This window comes from Schistocerca americana, chromosome 3 (genome assembly GCF_021461395.2).
Source record: "Schistocerca americana isolate TAMUIC-IGC-003095 chromosome 3, iqSchAmer2.1, whole genome shotgun sequence".
Classification (NCBI taxonomy): Eukaryota; Metazoa; Arthropoda; class Insecta; order Orthoptera; family Acrididae; genus Schistocerca; species Schistocerca americana.
The window spans coordinates 24,566,081-24,588,289 of NC_060121.1; positions in this window are offsets into that span (position 1 = coordinate 24,566,081).

Below are 22,209 nucleotides of genomic sequence, written 5' to 3' on the forward strand. Positions count from 1 at the left end.
TTAACGATGAAACACAGAAATTACATCGGAATTATATACAAGTGGCACAATGCCGACTTAAGTAGAAGAAGACTGACCCTTCTTATTGTCTGTGTTTTGAACCATTCCTGTAACACTAGTTATAGATTCCGATACTTCACATCAGGTTTACTTTATCCCTCTGACCTTCTTATTGACGATGAAACACAGAAATTGCATCTTAGTTAAATACTAAAGGCTCAATGCCAACTTAAGTACGGAGTGACTGACTCCTCTTACCGTCTATGTTTTGAACCATTCCTGTGACACTAGTTATAGACTCCGATGCTTCACTTCAGGTTTACTGTATCCCTCTGACCTTCTTATTGACGATCAAACACAGAAAATGCGTCGGAATTAAATACAAAAGGCACACTGCCGACTCAAGTACAAGAGGACTGGCTCTTCTTACTGTCTATGTTTCGAACCTTTCCTGAGAGACCGGATTTAGATTCCGATGCTTCATTTCAGGTTTACTGTATCCCTTGGACCATCTTATTGACGACGAAACACAAAAATTGCATCGGAATTAAATAGAAAGGCACAATGCCGATTTAAGTACAAGAAAACTGACTCTTCTTACTGCCTTTGTTATGGACCATTCCTGTGACACTAGTTATACATACCGATGCTTCACTTCAGGTTTACTGTATCCCTCTGACCGTCTTATTGACGATGAAACACAGAAATTGCATCGGAATTAAATATAAAAGGCACAATGCCGACTCAAGTACAAGAAGACTGGCTCTTCTTACTGTCTATGTTGTGAACCATTATTGCGAGACCGGTTTTAGATTCCGATGCTTGTCTTCAGGTTTACTGTATTCCTTGGACCTTCTTATTGACGACGAAACACAGACACTGCATTGGAATTAACTAGAAAAGCCACAATGTCGACTTAAGTACAAGAAAACTGACTCTTCTTACTGTCTATGTTATGAAACATTCCTGTGACACAAGTTATAGATTCCGTGCATAACGTCAGGTTTACTGTATCCCTCTGACCTTCTTATTGATGACGAAACACAGAAATTGCATCGGAATTAAATACAAAAGGCACAATGCCGACTCAAGTACAAGAAGACTGGCTCTTCTTACTGTCTATGCTTTGAACCTTTCCTGTGAGACCAGTTTTAGATTCCGATGCTTGACTTCAGTTTTACTGTATCCCTTGGACCATCTGATTGACGACGAAACATAGAAATTGCTTCGGAATTATATAGAAAAGGCTCAAAGCCGACTTAACAACACGAAAACTGTTTCTTCTTACTGTCTATGTTTTGAACCATTCCTGAGACACTAGTTATAGTTTCTGATGCTTCACTTCAGGTTTACTGTATCCCTCTGATTTTCTTATTGACGAAGAAACACAGATATTGCATCGTAATTAAATACAAAAGGCACAATGCCGACTTAAGTACAAAAAGACTGACTCTTCTTACTCTCTATGATTTGAACCATTCCTGTGACCCTAGTTATAGATTCCGATGCTTCACTTCAGGTTTACTGTAACCCTCTGACCTTCTTATAGACGATGAAACACAGATATTGCATCGGAATTAAATACAAAAAGCACAATGCCAACTTAAGTAATAGAAGACTGACCATCCTTACTGTCTATGTTTTGAACTATTCCTGTGACACTAGTTATAGATTCCGATCGTGCACTTCAGGTTTACCGTATCACTCTGACCTTCTTATTGACGATGAAACACAAAAATTACATCGGAATTAAATACAAAACGCACAATGCCGACTCAAGTAAGAGAAGACTGGCTCTTCTTACTGTCTATGCTTTGATCCTTTCCTGTGAGATCGGTTTTAGGTTCCGATGCTTCACCTCAGGTTTACTGTAACCCGCTGACCTTCTTATTGACGATGAAGCACAGAAATTGCATCGGAAATAAATACAAAAGGCACAATGCCGGCTTAAGTACAAGAAAACTGACTCTTCTTACTGTCTATGTTTTGAACCATTCCTGTGACACTAGTTATAGATTCAGATGCTTCACTTCTGGTTTACTGTATCCCTCTGTCCGCCTTATTGACGATGAAACACAGAAATTGCATCGGAATTAAATACAAAGGGCACAATGCCGACTTAAATACTAGAAGACTGACTCTTTCTACTCTCTATGTTTTGAACCATTCCTGTGACACTAGTTATAGATTCCGATGCTTCACTTTAGGTTTACTGAATCCCTCTGACCTTCTTATTGACGATGGAACACAGAAATTGCATCGGAATTAAATACAAAAGGCTCAATGCCGACTCAAGTAAAAGAAGACTGGCTCTTCTTACCGTCTATGTTTTGAACCATTCCTGTGACACTAGTTATAGATTCCGATGCTTCACTTCCGGTTTACTGTATCCCTCTGACCTTCTTATTGACGATGAAACACAGAAATCGCATCGGAATTAAATACAAAAGGCACAATGCCGACTCAAGTACAAGCAGACTGGCTCTTCTTACTGTCTATGTTTTGAAAAATTCCTGTGACACTAGTTATAGATTCCGATGCTTCACTTCAGGTTTACTGTATCCCTCTGACCTTCATATTGACGATGAAACACAGAAATTACATCGGAATTATATACAAGTGGCACAATGCCGACTTAAGTAGAAGAAGACTGACCCTTCTTATTGTCTATGTTTTGAACCATTCCTGTGACACTAGTTATAGATTCCGATACTTCACATCAGGTTTACTGTATCCCTATGACCTTCTTATTGACGATGAAACACAGAAATTGCATTTTAGTTAAATACTAAAGGCTCAATGCCAACTTAAGTACGGGGAGACTGACACCTCTTACCGTCTATGTTTTGAACCATTCCTGTGACACTAGTTATAGTTTCCGATGCTTCACTTCAGGTTTACTGTATCCCTATGATCTTCTCATTGACGATGAAACACAGATATTGCATCGGAATTAAATACAAAAGGCACAATGCCGACATAAGTACAAGAAGACTGACCTTTCTTACTGTCTATGTTTTGAACCATTCCTGTGACACTAGTTATAGATTCCGATGCTTCACTTCAGGTTTACTGTAACCCTCTGACCTTCTTATTGACGATGAAGCACAGAAATTGCATCGGAATTAAATACAAAAGGCCCAATGCCGACTTAAGTACAAGAAAACTGACTCTTCTTACTGTCTACGTTGTGAACCTTTCCTGTGACACTAGTTATAGATTCAGATGCTTCACTTCAGGTTTACTGTATCCCTCTGACCTTCTTATTGACGATGAAACACAGAAATTGCATCGGAATTATATACAAGTGGCACAATGCCGACTCAAGTACAAGAGGACCGGCTTTTCTTACTGTCTATGTTTTGAACCTTTCCTGTGAGACCGGATTTAGATTCCGATGCTTCACTTCAGGTTTACTGTATCCCTTGGACCTTCTTATTGACGACGAAACACAGAAAATGCATCGGAATTAAATAGAAAAGCACAATGCCAACTTAAGTACGAGAAAACTGACTCTTCTTACTGCCTTTGTTTTGTACCATTCCTGTGACACTAGTTATCGATTCCGATGCATCACTTCAGGTTTATTCTATCCCTCTGACCTACTTATTGATGATGGAACACAGAAATTGTATCGGAATTAAATACAAAAGGCACAATGCCGACTTAAGTATAAGAATACTGACTCTTCTTACAGTCTACGTTGTGAACCTTTCCTGTGACATTAGTTATAGATTCAGATGCTTCACTTCAGGTTTACTGTATCCCTCTGACCTTCTTATTGACGATGAAACACAGAAATTGCATCGGAATTATATACAAGTGGCACAATGCCGACTCAAGTACAAGAAGACTGGCTCTTCTAACTGTCTATGTTTTGAACCATTCCTGTGACACTAGTTATAGATTCCGATGCTTCACTTCAGGTTTACTGTATCCCTCTGACCTTCTTATTGACGATGAAACACAGAAATTGCATCGGAATTATATACAAGTGGCACAATGCCGACTTAAGTACAAGAAGACTGACCCTTCTTACTATCTATGTTTTGAACCATTCCTGTGGCACTAGTTAGAGATTCCGATGCTTCACGTCAGGTTTACTACATCCCTCTGACCTTCTTATTGACGATGAAACACAGAAATTGCATCGGAAATAAATACAAAAGGCTCAATGCCGACTTAAGTACAAGAAAACTGACGCTTCTTACTGTTTATGTTTCGAACCATTCCTGTGACACTAGTTATAGATTCCGATGCTTCACTTCAGGTTTTCTGTATCCCTCTGACCTTCTTATTGACGATGAAACACAGAAATTGGATCGGAATTAAATACAAAAGGCACAATGCCGACTCAAGTACAAGAGGACTGGCTCATCTTACTGTCTATGTTTCGAACCTTTCCTGTGAGACCGGATTTAGATTCCGATGCTTCACTTCAGGTTTACTGTATCCCTTGGACCTTCTTATAGACGACGAAACACAGAAATTGCATCGGGACTAAATTGAAAAGCACAATGCCGACTTAAGTACAAGAAAACTGACTCGTCTTACTGCCTTTGTTATGGACCATTCCTGTGACACTAGTTATACATACCGATGCTTCACTTCAGGTTTACTGTATCCCTTGGACCATCTGATTGACGACGAAACACAGAAATTGCTTCGGAATTATATAGAAAAGGCTCAAAGCCGACATAACAACAAGAAAACTGACTCTTCTTAGTGTCTATGTTTTGAACCATTCCTGAGACACTAGTTATAGTTTCCGATGCTTCACTTCAGGTTTACTGTATCCCTCAGATCTTCTTATTGACGAAGAAACACAGATATTGCATCGGAATTAAATACAAAAAGCACAATGCCGACTTAAGTACAAGAAGACTGACCTTTCTTACTGTCTATGTTTTGAACCATTCCTGTGACACTAGTTATAGATTCCGACGCTTCACTTCAGGTTCACTGTATCCCTCTGACCTTCTTATTGACGATGAAACACAAAAATTGCATCGGAATTAAATACAAAACGCACAATGCCGACTCAAGTAAAAGAAAACTGGCTCTTCTTACTGTCTATGTTTTGATCCTTTCCTGTGAGTTCGGTTTTTGATTCCGATGCTTCACTTCAGGTTTACTGTATCCCTCTGACCTTCTTATTGACGATGAAGCACAGAAATTGCATCGGAGTTAAATGCAAAAGGCCCAATGCCGACTTACGTACAAGAAAACTGGCTCTTCTTACTGTCTATGTTGTGAACCATTCCTGTGACACTAGTTATAGCTTCAGATGCTTCACTTCAGGTTTACTGTGTTCCTCTGACCGTCTTATTGACGATGAAACACAGAAATTGCATCGGAATTAAATACAAAAGGCACAATGCCGACTCAAGTACAAGAAGACTGGCTCTTCTTACTGTCTATGCTTTGAACCCAGCCTGTGACACTAGTTATAGATCCTGATGATTCACTTCAGGTTTACTGTATCCCTCTGACCTTCGTATTGACGATGAAACACAGAAATTGCGTCGGAATTATATACAAAAAGCACAATGCCGACTCAAGAACAAGAAGACTGGCTCTTCTTACTGTCTATGTTTTGAACCATTCCTATGACACTAGTTGTAGATTCCGATGATTCAATTCAGGTTAACTGTATCCCTCTGACCTTCATTATGACGATGAAACACAGAAATTGCATCGGAATTATATACAAGTGGCACAATGCCGACTTAAGTACAAGAAAACTGACTCTTCTTACTGTCTATGTTTGAAACATTCCTGTGACACTAGTTATAGATTCCGATGCATCACTTCAGGTTTATTGTATCCCTCTGACCTTCTTATTGATGACGGAAAACAGAAATTGCATCTTAATTAAATACAAAAGGCACAATGCCGTCTTAAGTATAAGAAAACTGACACTTCTTACTGTCTATGCTTTGCACCATTCCTGTGACACTAGTTATAGATTCCAATGCTTCACTTCAGGTTTACTGTATCCCTCTGACCTTCCTATTGACGATGAAACACAGAAATTGCATCGGAATTAAATACAGAAGTCTCAATGCCGACTCAAGTACAAGAAGACTGGCTCTTCTTATTGTCTATGTTTTGAACCATTCCTGTGACACCAGTTATAGATTCCGATGATTCAATTCAGGTGTACTGTATCCCTCTGACCTTCTTATTGACGATCAAACACAGAAATTGCATCGGAATTAAATACAAAAGTCACAATGCCAACTTAAGTGCAAGAGGACTGGCTCTCCTTACTGTCTATGTTTTGAAACTTTCCTCTGAGACCGGATTTAGATTCCGATGCTTCACTTCAGGTTTACTGTATCCCTCTGACCTTCTTATTGACGATGAAACACAGAAATTGCATCGGAATTATATACAAGTGGCACAATGCCGACTTAAGTAGAAGAAGACTGACCCTTCTTAACATCTATGATTTGAACCATTCCTGTGACACTAGTTATAGATTCCGATGCTTCACGTCTGGTTTACTATATCCCTCTGACCTTCTTATTGACGATGAAACACAGAAATTGCATCGGAATTAAATACAAAAGGCACAATGCCGACTTAAGTACAAGAAAACTGACGCTTCTTACTGTTTATGTTTCGAACCATTCCTGTGACACTAGTTATAGATTCCAATGCTTCACGTCAGGTTTACTGCATACCTCTGACCTTCTTATTGACGATGAAACACAGAAATTGCATCTTAGTTAAATACAAAAGGCTCAATGCCGACTTAAGTACAGGAAGACTGACTCTTCTTACCGCCTATGTTTTGAACCATTCCTGTGACACTAGTTACAGATTCCGATGCTTCAATTCAGATTTACTGTATCCCTCTGACCTTCTTATTGACGATCAAACACAGAAATTGCATCGGAATTAAATACAAAAGTCACAATGCCGACTCAAGTACAAGAAGACTGGCTCTCCTTACTGTCTATGTTTTCAACCTTTCCTCTGAGACCGGATTTAGATTCCGATGCTTCACTTCAGGTTTACTGTATCCCTTGGACCTTCTTATAGACGACGAAACACAGAAACTGCATCGGAATTAAATAGGAAAGGCACAATGTCGACTTAAGTACAAGAAAACTGACTCTTCTTACTGTCTATCTTTGAAACATTCCTGTGACACAAGTCATAGATTCCGATGCATCACTTCAGGTTTATTGTATCCCTCTGACCTTCTTATTGATGACGAAACACAGAAATTGCATCTTAATTAAATACAAAAGGCACAATGCCGGCTTAAGTAAAAGAATACTGACTCTTCTTACTGTCTATGCTTTGAACAATTCCTGTGACACTAGTTACAGATTCCAATGCTTCACTTTAGGATTACTGTATACCTCTGACATTCTTATTGATGATGAAACACAGAAATTGCATCGGAATTAAATACAAAAGGCACAATGCTGACTCAAGTACAAGAAGACTGGCTCATCTTACTGTCTGTGTTTTGAACCTTTCCTGTGAGCCCAGTTTTAGATTCCGATGCTTGACTTCAGGTTTACTGTATCCCTTGGACCTTCTTATTGACGACGAAACACAGAAATTGCATCGGAAATAAATAGAAAAGGCACAAAGCCGACTTAAAAACAAGAAAACTGACTCTTCTTACTGTCAGTGTTTTGAACCATTCCTGTCACACTAGTTGTAGATTCCGATGCTTCACTTCAGGTTAACTGTGTCCCTCTGACCTTCTTAATGACGATGAAACACAGAAATTGCATCAGAATACAAACAAAAGGCACATTGCCGACTTAAGTACTAGAAGACTGACCATCCTTACTGTCTATGATTTGAACTATTCCTGTGACACTAGTTATTGATTCCGATCCCTTACTTCAGGTTTACTGTATCACTCTGACCTTCTTATTGACAATGAAACACGGAAATTGCATCGGAATTAAATATAAAAGGCACAATGCCGACTCAAGTACAAGGAGACTGGCTCTTCTTACTGTCTATGTTTTGAACCTTTCCCTTTGAGACCGGTTTTAGATTCCGATGCTTCACTTCAGGTTCACTGTATCCCTCTGACCTTCTTATTGACGATGAAACACAGGAATTGCATCGGAATTAAATACAAAAGGCACAATGCCGACCCAAGTACAAGAAGACTGGCTCTTCTTACTGTCAATGTTTTGAACCTTTCCTGTGAGACCGGTTTTAGATTCCGATGCTTCACTTCAGGTTCACTGTATCCCTCTGACCTTCTTATTGACGATGAAACACAGGAATTGCATCGGAATTAAATACAAAGGGCACAATGCCGACTCAAGTACCAGAAGACTGGCTCTTCTTACTGCCTATGTTTTGAACCACTCCTGTGACACTAGTTATAGGTTCCGATGCTTCACTTCAGGTTTACTGTATCCCTCTGACCTTCATATTGACGATGAAACACAGAAATTGCATCGGTATTATATACAAGTGGCAAATTGCCGACTTAAGTACAAGAAGACTGACCCTTCTTGCTGTCTATGTTTTGAACCATTCCTGTGACACTAGATATAGATTCCGATGCTTCACTTGAGGTTTGCAGTATCCCTCTGACCTTCCTATTGACGATCAAACACAGAAATTGCATCGGAATTGAGTACAAAAGGCACAATGCCGACCCAAGTACAAGAGGACTGGCTCTTCTTACTGCCTATGTTTTGAACCTTTTCTGTGAGACCGGATTTAGATTCCGCTGCTTCACTTCAGGTTTACTCTATCCCTTGGACCTTCTTATTGACGACGAAACACAGAAATTGCATCGGAGTTAAATAGAAAAGCACAATGCCAACTTAAGTACAAGAAAACTGACTCTTCTTACTGCCTTTGTTTTGTACCATTCCTGTGACACTAGTTATAGATACGGATGCTTCACTTCAGGTTTACTGTATCCCTCTGACCGTCTTTTTGACGATGAAACACAGAAATTGCATCGGAATAAAATACAAAATTCACAATGCCGACTCAAGTACAAGAAGGCTGGGTCTTCTTACTGTCTATGTTTTGAACCTTTCCTGTGAGACCGGTTTTAAATTCCGATGCTTCACTTCAGGTTTACTGTATCCCTTGGACCTTCTTATTGACGACGAAACACAGAAACTTTACCGGAATTAAATAGAAAAGGCACAATGTCGACTTATGTACAAGAAAACTGACTCTTCTTACTGTCCATGTTTTGAAACATTCCTGTGACACTAGTTATAGATTCCGATGCATCACTTCAGGTTTATTGTATCCCTCTGACCGTCTTATTGATGATGGAACACAGTAATTGCATCGGAATTAAATACAAAAGGCACAATGCCGACTTAAGTATAAGAAAACTGACTCTTCTTACTGTCTATGTTTTGAACCATTCCTGTGACACTAGTTATAGATTCCGATGCTTGACTTCAGGTTTACTGTATCCCTCTGACCTTCTTATTGACGATGAAACACAGAAATTGCATCGGAATGAAATACAAAATTCACAATGCCGACTCAAGTACAAGAAGACAGTCTCTTCTTACCGTCTATGCTTTGAACCATTCCTGTGACACTACTTATAGATTCGGATGCTTCATTTTAGGTTTACTGTATCCCTCCGACCTTCTTATTGACGATCAAACTCAGATATTGCATCGGAATTAAATACAAAGGGCACAATGCCGACTCAAGTACAAGAGGACTGGCTCTTCTTACTGTCTATGTTTTGAACCTTTCCTGTGAGACCGGATATAGATTCCGATGCTTCACTTCAGGTTTACTGTATCCCTTGGACCTTCTTATTGACGACGAAACACAGTTATTGCATCGGAATTAAATTGAAAAGCACAATGCCAATTTAAGTACAAGAAAACTGACTCTTCTTACTGCCTTTGTTTTGTACCATTCCTGTGACACTAGATATAGATACCGATGCTTCACTTGAGGTTTACTGTATCCCTCTGACTGTCTTATTGACGATGGAACACAGAAATTGCATCGGAATTAAGTACAAAAGGCACAATGCCGACTCAAGAACAAGAAGACTGGCTCCTCTTACTGTCTATGTTTGGAACCTTTCCTGTGACACCGGTTTTAGATTCCGATGCTTCACTTCAGGTTTACTGTATCCCTCTGACTTTCTTATTGACGATGAAACACAGAAATTGCATCGGAATGAAATACAAAACGCACAATGCCAACTTAAGTACAATAAACTGACTCTTCGTACTGTCTATGTTTTCAACCATTCCTGTGACACTAGTTACAGATTCCAATGCATCCCTTCAGGGTCACAGTATAACTCTGACCTTCTTATTGACGATGAAACACAGAAATTGCATCGGAATTAAATACAAAAGGCACAATGTCGAATTAAGTGCAAGTAAATTGACACTTCTTACTGTCTATGTTTTGAACCATTCCTGTGACACTAGTTATAGATTCCGATGCTTCACTTCAGGTTTTCTGTTACCCTCTGACCTTCTTATTGACGATGAAACACAGAAATTGCATCGGAATTAAATACAAAAGACACAATGCCGACTCAAGTAAGAGAAGACTGGCTCTTCTTACTGTCTATGTTTTGATCCTCCCTGTGAGATCGGTTTTAGGTTCCGATGCTTCACCTCAGGTTTACTGTATCCCGCTGACCTTCTTATTGACGATGAAGCACAGATATTGCATCGGAATTAAATACAAAAGGCACAATGCCGACTTAAGTACAAGAAAACTGACTCTTCTTACTGTCTATGTTTTGAACCATTCCTGTAACACTAGTTATAGATTCTGATGCATCACTTCAGGTTTACTGTATCCCTCTGTCCGCCTTATTGACGATGAGACACAGAAATTGCATCGGAATTAAATACAAGAGGCACAATGCCGACTCAAGTACAAGAAGACTAAATCTTCTTACTGTCTATGTTTTGAACCATTCCTGTGACACTAGTTATAGATTCCGATGCTTCACTTCAGGATTACTGTATCCCTCTGACCTTCTTATTGACGATGAAACACAGAAATCGCATCGGAGTTAAATACAATGGGAACAATGCCGACTTAAGTACTAGAAGACTGACTCTTCGTACTCCCTATGTTTTGAACCATTCTGTGACACTAGTTATAGATTCCGATGCTTCACTTCAGGGTTACTGAATCCCTCTGACCTTCTTATTGACGATCAAACACAGAATTTGCATCGGAATTAAATACAAAAGGCTCAATGCCGACTCAAGTATAAGAAGACTGGCTCTTCTTACCGTCTATGTTTTGAAACATTCCTGCGTCACTAGTTATAGATTCCGATGCTTCACTTCAGGTTTACTGTATCCCTCTGACCTTCTTATTGACGATGAAACGCAGAAATTTCATCGGAATTAAATACAAAAGGCACAATGCCGACTCAAGTACAAGCAGACTGGCTCTTCTTTCTGTCTATGTTTTGAACCATTCCTGTGACACTAGTTATGGATTCCGATGCTTCACTTCAGGTTTACTGTATCCCTCTGACCTTCATATTGACGATGAAACACAGAAATTACATCGGAATTATATACAAGTGGCACAATGCCGAGTTAAGTACAAGAAGACTGACCCTTCTTATTGTCTTCGATTTGAACCATTCCTGTGACACTAGTTATAGATTCCGATACTTCACTTCAGGTTTACTGTATCCCTCTGACCTTCTTATTGACGATGAAACACAGAAATTGCATCTTAGTTAAATACAAAAGGCTCAATGCCGACTTAAGTACAGGGAGACTGACTCTTCTTACCGTCTATGTTTTGAACCATTCCTGTGACACTAGTTATAGATTCCGACGCTTCACCTCAGTTTTACTGTATCCCTCTGACCTTCATATTGACGATCAAACACAGAAATTGCGTCGGGATTAAATACAAAAGGAACAATGCCGACCCATGTACAAGAGGACAGCTCTTCTTACTGTCTATGATTCGAACCTTTCCTGTGAGACCGGATTTAGATTCCGATGCTTCACCTCAGGTTTACTGTATCCCTTGGACTTTCTTATAGACGACGAAACACAGAAATTGCGTCGGGATTAAATACAAAAGGAACAATGCCGACCCAAGTACAAGAGGACAGCTCTTCTTACTGTCTATGATTCGAACCTTTCCTGTGAGACCGGATTTAGATTCCGATGCTTCACCTCAGGTTTACTGTATCCCTTGGACTTTCTTATAGACGACGAAACACAGAAATCGCATCGGAATTAAATAGAAAAGCACAATGCCGACTTAAGTACTAGTAAACTGACTCTTCTTACTGCCTTTGCTATGGACCATTCCTGTGACACTAGTTATACATACCGATGCTTCACTTCAGGTTTACTGTATCCCTCTGACCGTCTTATTGACGATGAAACACAGAAATTGCATCGGAATTAAATACAAAAGGCACAATGCCGACTCAAGTACAAGAATACTGGCTCTTCTTACTGTCTATGTTTTGAACCATTCCTGTGAGACCCGTTTTAGATTCCGATGCTTCACCTCAGGTTTACTGTATCCCTTGGACTTTCTTATTGACGACGAAACACAGAAACTGCTTTGGAAATAAATAGAAAAGCCACAATGTCGACTTAAGTACAAGAAAACTGACTCGTCTTACCGTCTATGTTTTGAACCATTCCTGTGACACTAGTTATAGATTCCGACGCTTCACTTCAGGTTTACTGTATCCCTCTGACCTTCGTATTGACGATAAAACACAGATATTGCATCGGAATTAAACACCAAAGGCACAATGCCGACTTAGGTACAAAAAGACTGACTCTTCTTACTCTCTATGATTTGAACCATTCCTGTGACCCTAGTTATAGATTCCGATGCTTCACTTCAGGTTTACTGTAACCCTCTGACCCTCTTATTGACGATGAAACACAGAAATTTCAATGGAATTAAATACAAAAGGCACAATGCCAACTTAAGTAATAGAAAACTGACCATCCTTACAGTCTATGTTTTGAACTATTCCGGTGTCACTAGTTATAGATTCCGATCGTGCACTTCAGGCTTACCGTATCACTCTGACCTTCTTATTGACGATGAAACACAAAAATTACATCGGAATTAAATACAAAACGCACAATGCCGACTCAAGTAAGAGAAGACTGGCTCTTCTTACTGTCAATGCTTTGATCCTTTCCTGTGAGATCGGTTTTAGGTTCCGATGCTTCACCTCAGGTTTACTGTATCCCGCTGACCTTCTTATTGACGATGAAGCACAGAAATGGCATCGCATTAAATACAAAAGGCACAATGCCGGCTTAAGTACAAGAAAACTGACTCTTCTTACTGTCTATGTTTTGAACCATTCCTGTGACACTTATTATAGATTCAGATGCTTCACTTCTGGATTACTGTATCCCTCAGTCCGCCTTATTGACGATGAAACACAGAAATTGCATCGGAATTAAATACAAGAGGCACAATGCCGACTCAAGTACAAGAAGACTGGCTCCTCTTACTGTCTATGTTTTGAACCATTCCTTTGACACTAGTTATAGATTCCGATGCTTCACTTCAGGATAACTGTATCCCTCTGACCTTCTTATTGACGATGAAACACAGAAATCGCATCGGAATTAAATACAAAGTGCACAATGCCGACCTAAGTACTAGAAGACTGACTCTTCCTACACTCTATGTTTTGAACCATTCCTGTGACACTAGTTATAGACTCCGATGCTTCACTTCAGGTTTACTGTATCCCTCTGACCTTCTTATTGACGAAGAAACACAGAAATCGCATCGGAATTAAACACAAAAGGCACAATGCCGACTCAAGTACAAGCAGACTGGCTCTTCTTACTGTCTATGTTTTGAACCATTCCTGTGACACTAGTTATAGATTCCGATGCTTCACTTCAGGTTTACTGTATCCCTCTGACCTTCATATTAACGATGAAACACAGAAATTACATCGGAATTATATACAAGTGGCACAATGCCGACTTAAGTAGAAGAAGACTGACCCTTCTTATTGTCTGTGTTTTGAACCATTCCTGTAACACTAGTTATAGATTCCGATACTTCACATCAGGTTTACTTTATCCCTCTGACCTTCTTATTGACGATGAAACACAGAAATTGCATCTTAGTTAAATACTAAAGGCTCAATGCCAACTTAAGTACGGGGTGACTGACTCCTCTTACCGTCTATGTTTTGAACCATTCCTGTGACACTAGTTATAGACTCCGATGCTTCACTTCAGGTTTACTGTATCCCTCTGACCTTCTTATTGACGATCAAACACAGAAAATGCGTCGGAATTAAATACAAAAGGCACACTGCCGACTCAAGTACAAGAGGACTGGCTCTTCTTACTGTCTATGTTTCGAACCTTTCCTGTGAGACCGGATTTAGATTCCGATGCTTCATTTCAGGTTTACTGTATCCCTTGGACCATCTTATAGACGACGAAACACAAAAATTGCATCGGAATTAAATAGAAATGCACAATGCCGATTTAAGTACAAGAAAACTGACTCTTCTTACTGCCTTTGTTATGGACCATTCCTGTGACACTAGTTATACATACCGATGCTTCACTTCAGGTTTACTGTATCCCTCTGACCGTCTTATTGACGATGAAACACAGAAATTGCATCGGAATTAAATATAAAAGGCACAATGCCGACTCAAGTACAAGAAGACTGGCTCTTCTTACTGTCTATGTTGTGAACCATTCCTGCGAGACCGGTTTTAGATTCCGATGCTTGTCTTCAGGTTTACTGTATTCCTTGGACCTTCTTATTGACGACGAAACACAGACACTGCATTGGAATTAAATAGAAAAGCCACAATGTCGACTTAAGTACAAGAAAACTGACTCTTCTTACTGTCTATGTTATGAAACATTCCTGTGACACAAGTTATAGATTCCGTGCATAACGTCAGGTTTACTGTATCCCTCTGACCTTCTTATTGATGACGAAACACAGAAATTGCATCGGAATTAAATACAAAAGGCACAATGCCGACTCAAGTACAAGAAGACTGGCTCTTCTTACTGTCTATGCTTTGAACCTTTCCTGTGAGACCAGTTTTAGATTCCGATGCTTGACTTCAGTTTTACTGTATCCCTTGGACCATCTGATTGACGACGAAACATAGAAATTGCTTCGGAATTAAATAGAAAAGGCTCAAAGCCGACTTAACAACACGAAAACTGTTTCTTCTTACTGTCTATGTTTTGAACCATTCCTGAGACACTAGTTATAGTTTCTGATGCTTCACTTCAGGTTTACTGTATCCCTCTGATTTTCTTATTGACGAAGAAACACAGATATTGCATCGTAATTAAATACAAAAGGCACAATGCCGACTTAAGTACAAAAAGACTGACTCTTCTTACTCTCTATGATTTGAACCATTCCTGTGACCCTAGTTATAGATTCCGATGCTTCACTTCAGGTTTACTGTAACCCTCTGACCTTCTTATAGACGATGAAACACAGATATTGCATCGGAATTAAATACAAAAGGCACAATGCCAACTTAAGTAATAGAAGACTGACCATCCTTACTGTCTATGTTTCGAACTATTCCTGTGACACTAGTTATAGATTCCGATCGTGCACTTCAGGTTTACCGTATCACTCTGACCTTCTTATTGACGATGAAACACAAAAATTACATCGGAATTAAATACAAAACGCACAATGCCGACTCAAGTAAGAGAAGACTGGCTCTTCTTACTGTCTATGCTTTGATCCTTTCCTGTGAGATCGGTTTTAGGTTCCGATGCTTCACCTCAGGTTTACTGTAACCCGCTGACCTTCTTATTGACGATGAAGCACAGAAATTGCATCGGAATTAAATACAAAAGGCACAATGCCGGCTTAAGTACAAGAAAACTGACTCTTCTTACTGTCTATGTTTTGAACCATTCCTGTGACACTAGTTATAGATTCAGATGCTTCACTTCTGGTTTACTGTATCCCTCTGTCCGCCTTATTGACGATGAAACACAGAAATTGCATCGGAATTAAATACAAAGGGCACAATGCCGACTTAAATACTAGAAGACTGACTCTTTCTACTCTCTATGTTTTGAACCATTCCTGTGACACTAGTTATAGATTCCGATGCTTCACTTTAGGTTTACTGAATCCCTCTGACCTTCTTATTGACGATGGAACACAGAAATTGCATCGGAATTAAATACAAAAGCTCAATGCCGACTCAAGTAAAAGAAGACTGGCTCTTCTTACCGTCTATGTTTTGAACCATTCCTGTGACACTAGTTATAGATTCCGATGCTTCACTTCCGGTTTACTGTATCCCTCTGACCTTCTTATTGACGATGAAACACAGAAATCGCATCGGAATTAAATACAAAAGGCACAATGCCGACTCAAGTACAAGCAGACTGGCTCTTCTTACTGTCTATGTTTTGAAAAATTCCTGTGACACTAGTTATAGATTCCGATGCTTCACTTCAGGTTTACTGTATCCCTCTGACCTTCATATTGACGATGAAACACAGAAATTACATCGGAATTATATACAAGTGGCACAATGCCGACTTAAGTAGAAGAAGACTGACCCTTCTTATTGTCTATGTTTTGAACCATTCCTGTGACACTAGTTATAGATTCCGATACTTCACATCAGGTTTACTGTATCCCTATGACCTTCTTATTGACGATGAAACACAGAAATTGCATCTTAGTTAAATACTAAAGGCTCAATGCCAACTTAAGTACGGGGAGACTGACACCTCTTACCGTCTATGTTTTGAACCATTCCTGTGACACTAGTTATAGTTTCCGATGCTTCACTTCAGGTTTACTGTATCCCTATGATCTTCTCATTGACGATGAAACACAGATATTGCATCGGAATTAAATACAAAAGGCACAATGCCGACATAAGTACAAGAAGACTGACCTTTCTTACTGTCTATGTTTTGAACCATTCCTGTGACACTAGTTATAGATTCCGAGGCTTCACTTCAGGTTTACTGTAACCCTCTGACCTTCTTATTGACGATGAAGCACAGAAATTGCATCGGAATTAAATACAAAAGGCACAATGCCGACTTAAGTACAAGAAAACTGACTCATCTTACTGTCTACGTTGTGAACCTTTCCTGTGACACTAGTTATAGATTCAGATGCTTCACTTCAGGTTTACTGTATCCCTCTGACCTTCTTATTGACGATGAAACACAGAAATTGCATCGGAATTATATACAAGTGGCACAATGCCGACTCAAGTACAAGAGGACCGGCTTTTCTTACTGTCTATGTTTTGAACCTTTCCTGTGAGACCGGATTTAGATTCCGATGCTTCACTTCAGGTTTACTGTATCCCTTGGACCTTCTTATTGACGACGAAACACAGAAAATGCATCGGAATTAAATAGAAAAGCACAATGCCAACTTAAGTACGAGAAAACTGACTCTTCTTACTGCCTTTGTTTTGTACCATTCCTGTGACACTAGTTATCGATTCCGATGCATCACTTCAGGTTTATTCCATCCCTCTGACCTACTTATTGATGATGGAACACAGAAATTGTATCGGAATTAAATACAAAAGGCACAATGCCGACTTAAGTATAAGAAAACTGACTCTTCTTACTGTCTACGTTGTGAACCTTTCCTGTGACATTAGTTATAGATTCAGATGCTTCACTTCAGGTTTACTGTATCCCTCTGTCCTTCTTATTGACGATGAAACACAGAAATTGCATCGGAATTATATACAAGTGGCACAATGCCGACTCAAGTACAAGAAGACTGGCTCTTCTTACTGTCTATGTTTTGAACCATTCCTGTGACACTAGTTATAGATTCCGATGCTTCACTTCAGGTTTACTGTATCCCTCTGACCTTCTTATTGACGATGAAACACAGAAATTGCATCGGAATTATATACAAGTGGCACAATGCCGACTTAAGTACAAGAAGACTGACCCTTCTTACTATCTATGTTTTGAACCATTCCTGTGGCACTAGTTAGAGATTCCGATGCTTCACGTCAGGTTTACTACATCCCTCTGACCTTCTTATTGACGATGAAACACAGAAATTGCATCGGAAATAAATACAAAAGGCTCAATGCCGACTTAAGTACAAGAAAACTGACGCTTCTTACTGTTTATGTTTCGAACCATTCCTGTGACACTAGTTATAGATTCCGATGCTTCACTTCAGGTTTTCTGTATCCCTCTGACCTTCTTATTGACGATGAAACACAGAAATTGGATCGGAATTAAATACAAAAGGCACAATGCCGACTCAAGTACAAGAGGACTGGCTCATCTTACTGTCTATGTTTCGAACCTTTCCTGTGAGACCGGATTTAGATTCCGATGCTTCACTTCAGGTTTACTGTATCCCTTGGACCTTCTTATAGACGACGAAACACAGAAATTGCATCGGGACTAAATTGAAAAGCACAATGCCGACTTAAGTACAAGAAAACTGACTCGTCTTACTGCCTTTGTTATGGACCATTCCTGTGACACTAGTTATACATACCGATGCTTCACTTCAGGTTTACTGTATCCCTTGGACCATCTGATTGACGACGAAACACAGAAATTGCTTCGGAATTATATAGAAAAGGCTCAAAGCCGACATAACAACAAGAAAACTGACTCTTCTTAGTGTCTATGTTTTGAACCATTCCTGAGACACTAGTTATAGTTTCCGATGCTTCACTTCAGGTTTACTGTATCCCTCTGATCTTCTTATTGACGAAGAAACACAGATATTGCATCGGAATTAAATACAAAAAGCACAATGCCGACTTAAGTACAAGAAGACTGACCTTTCTTACTGTCTATGTTTTGAACCATTCCTGTGACACTAGTTATAGATTCCGATGCTTCACTTCAGGTTTACTGTATCCCTCTGACCTTCTTATTGACGATGAAACACAAAAATTGCATCGGAATTAAATACAAAACGCACAATGCCGACTCAAGTAAAAGAAAACTGGCTCTTCTTACTGTCTATGTTTTGATCCTTTCCTGTGAGTTCGGTTTTTGATTCCGATGCTTCACTTCAGGTTTACTGTATCCCGCTGACCTTCTTATTGACGATGAAACACAGGAGCTGCATCGGAATTAAACACAAAAAGCACAATGCCGACTCAAGAACAAGAAGACTGGCTCTTCTTACTGTCTATGTTTTGATCCTTTCCTGTGAGACCGTTTTTAGATTCCGATGCTTCACTTGAGGTTTACTGTATCCCTCTGACCTTCTTATTGACGATGAAACACAGAAATTGCATCGGAATTAAATACAAAAGGCTCAATACCGACTCAAGTACAAGAAGACTGCCACTTCTTACAGTCTATGTTTTGAACCATTCCTGTGACACTAGTTATAGTTTCCGATGCTTCACTTCAGGTTTACTGTATCTCTCTGATCTTCTTATTGACGATGAAACACAGATATTGCATCGGAATGAAATACAAATGGCACAGTGCCGAGTTAAGTACAAGAAGACTGACCTTTCTTACTGTCTATGTTTTGAACCATTCCTGTGACACTAGTTATAGATTCCGATGCTTCACTTCAGGTTTACTGTATCCCTCTGACCTTCTTATTGACGATGAAGCACAGAAATTGCATCGGAGTTAAATGCAAAAGGCCCAATGCCGACTTACGTACAAGAAAACTGGCTCTTCTTACTGTCTATGTTGTGAACCATTCCTGTGACACTAGTTATAGCTTCAGATGCTTCACTTCAGGTTTACTGTGTTCCTCTGACCGTCTTATTGACGATGAAACACAGAAATTGCATCGGAATTAAATACAAAAGGCACAATGCCGACTCAAGTACAAGAAGACTGGCTCTTCTTACTGTCTATGTTTTGAACCATTCCTATGACACTAGTTGTAGATTCCGATGATTCAATTCAGGTTAACTGTATCCCTCTGACCTTCATTATGACGATGAAACACAGAAATTGCATCGGAATTATATACAAGTGGCACAATGCCGACTTAAGTACAAGAAGACTGACCCTTCTTACTATCTATGTTTTGAACCATTCCTGTGACACTAGTTATAGATACCGATGCTTCACGTCAGGTTTACTGCATCCCTCTGACCTTCTTATTGACGATGAAACACAGAAATTGCATCTTAGTTAAGTACAAAAGGCTCAATGCCGACTTAAGTACAGGAAGACTGACTCTTCTTACCGCCTATGTTTTGAACCATAAGTGTGCCACTAGTTATAGATTCCGATGCTTCACTTCAGATTTACTGTATCAAACTGACCTTCTTATAGACGGTCAAACACAGAAATTGCATCGGAATTAAATACAAAAGTCACAATGCCGACTCAAGTACAAGAGGACTGGCTCTCCTTACTGTCTATGTTTTGAACCTTTCCTCTGAGACCGGATTTAGATTCCGAAGCTTAACTTCAGGTTTACTGTATCCCTTCGACCTTCTTATAGACGACGAAACACAGAAACTGCATCGGAATTAAATAGAAAAGGCACAATGTCGACTTAAGTACAAGAAAACTGACTCTTCTTACTGTCTATGTTTGAAACATTCCTGTGACACTAGTTATAGATTCCGATGCATCACTTCAGGTTTATTGTATCCCTCTGACCTTCTTATTGATGACGGAAAACAGAAATTGCATCTTAATTAAATACAAAAGGCACAATGCCGTCTTAAGTATAAGAAAACTGACACTTCTTACTGTCTATGCTTTGCACCATTCCTGTGACACTAGTTATAGATTCCAATGCTTCACTTCAGGTTTACTGTATCCCTCTGACCTTCCTATTGACGATGAAACACAGAAATTGCATCGGAATTAAATACAGAAGTCTCAATGCCGACTCAAGTACAAGAAGACTGGCTCTTCTTATTGTCTATGTTTTGAACCATTCCTGTGACACTAGTTACAGATTCCGATGCTTCAATTCAGATTTACTGTATCCCTCTGACCTTCTTATTGACGATGAAACACAGAAATTGCATCGGAATTATATACAAGTGGCACAATGCCGACTTAAGTAGAAGAAGACTGACCCTTCTTAACATCTATGATTTGAACCATTCCTGTGACACTAGTTATAGATTCCGATGCTTCACGTCTGGTTTACTATATCCCTCTGACCTTCTTATTGACGATGAAACACAGAAATTGCATCGGAATTAAATACAAAAGGCACAATGCCGACTTAAGTACAAGAAAACTGACGCTTATTACTGTTTATGTTTCGAACCATTCCTGTGACACTAGTTATAGATTCCAATGCTTCACGTCAGGTTTACTGCATACCTCTGACCTTCTTATTGACGATGAAACACAGAAATTGCATCTTAGTTAAATACAAAAGGCTCAATGCCGACTTAAGTCCAGGAAGACTGACTCTTCTTACCGCCTATGTTTTGAACCATTCCTGTGACACTAGTTACAGATTCCGATGCTTCAATTCAGATTTACTGTATCCCTCTGACCTTCTTATTGACGATCAAACACAGAAATTGCATCGGAATTAAATACAAAAGTCACAATGCCGACTCAAGTACAAGAAGACTGGCTCTCCTTACTGTCTATGTTTTCAACCTTTCCTCTGAGACCGGATTTAGATTCCGATGCTTCACTTCAGGTTTACTGTATCCCTTGGACCTTCTTATAGACGACGAAACACAGAAACTGCATCGGAATTAAATAGGAAAGGCACAATGTCGACTTAAGTACAAGAAAACTGACTCTTCAACTGTCTATCTTTGAAACATTCCTGTGACACAAGTCATAGATTCCGATGCATCACTTCAGGTTTATTGTATCCCTCTGACCTTCTTATTGATGACGAAACACAGAAATTGCATCTTAATTAAATACAAAAGGCACAATGCCGGCTTAAGTAAAAGAATACTGACTCTTCTTACTGTCTATGCTTTGAACAATTCCTGTGACACTAGTTACAGATTCCAATGCTTCACATCAGGTTTACTGTATACCTCTGACATTCTTATTGATGATGAAACACAGAAATTGCATCGGAATTAAATACAAAAGGCACAATGCTGACTCAAGTACAAGAAGACTGGCTCATCTTACTGTCTATGTTTTGAACCTTTCCTGTGAGCCCAGTTTTAGATTCCGATGCTTGACTTCAGGTTTACTGTATCCCTTGGACCTTCTTATTGACGACGAAACACAGAAATTGCATCGGAAATAAATAGAAAAG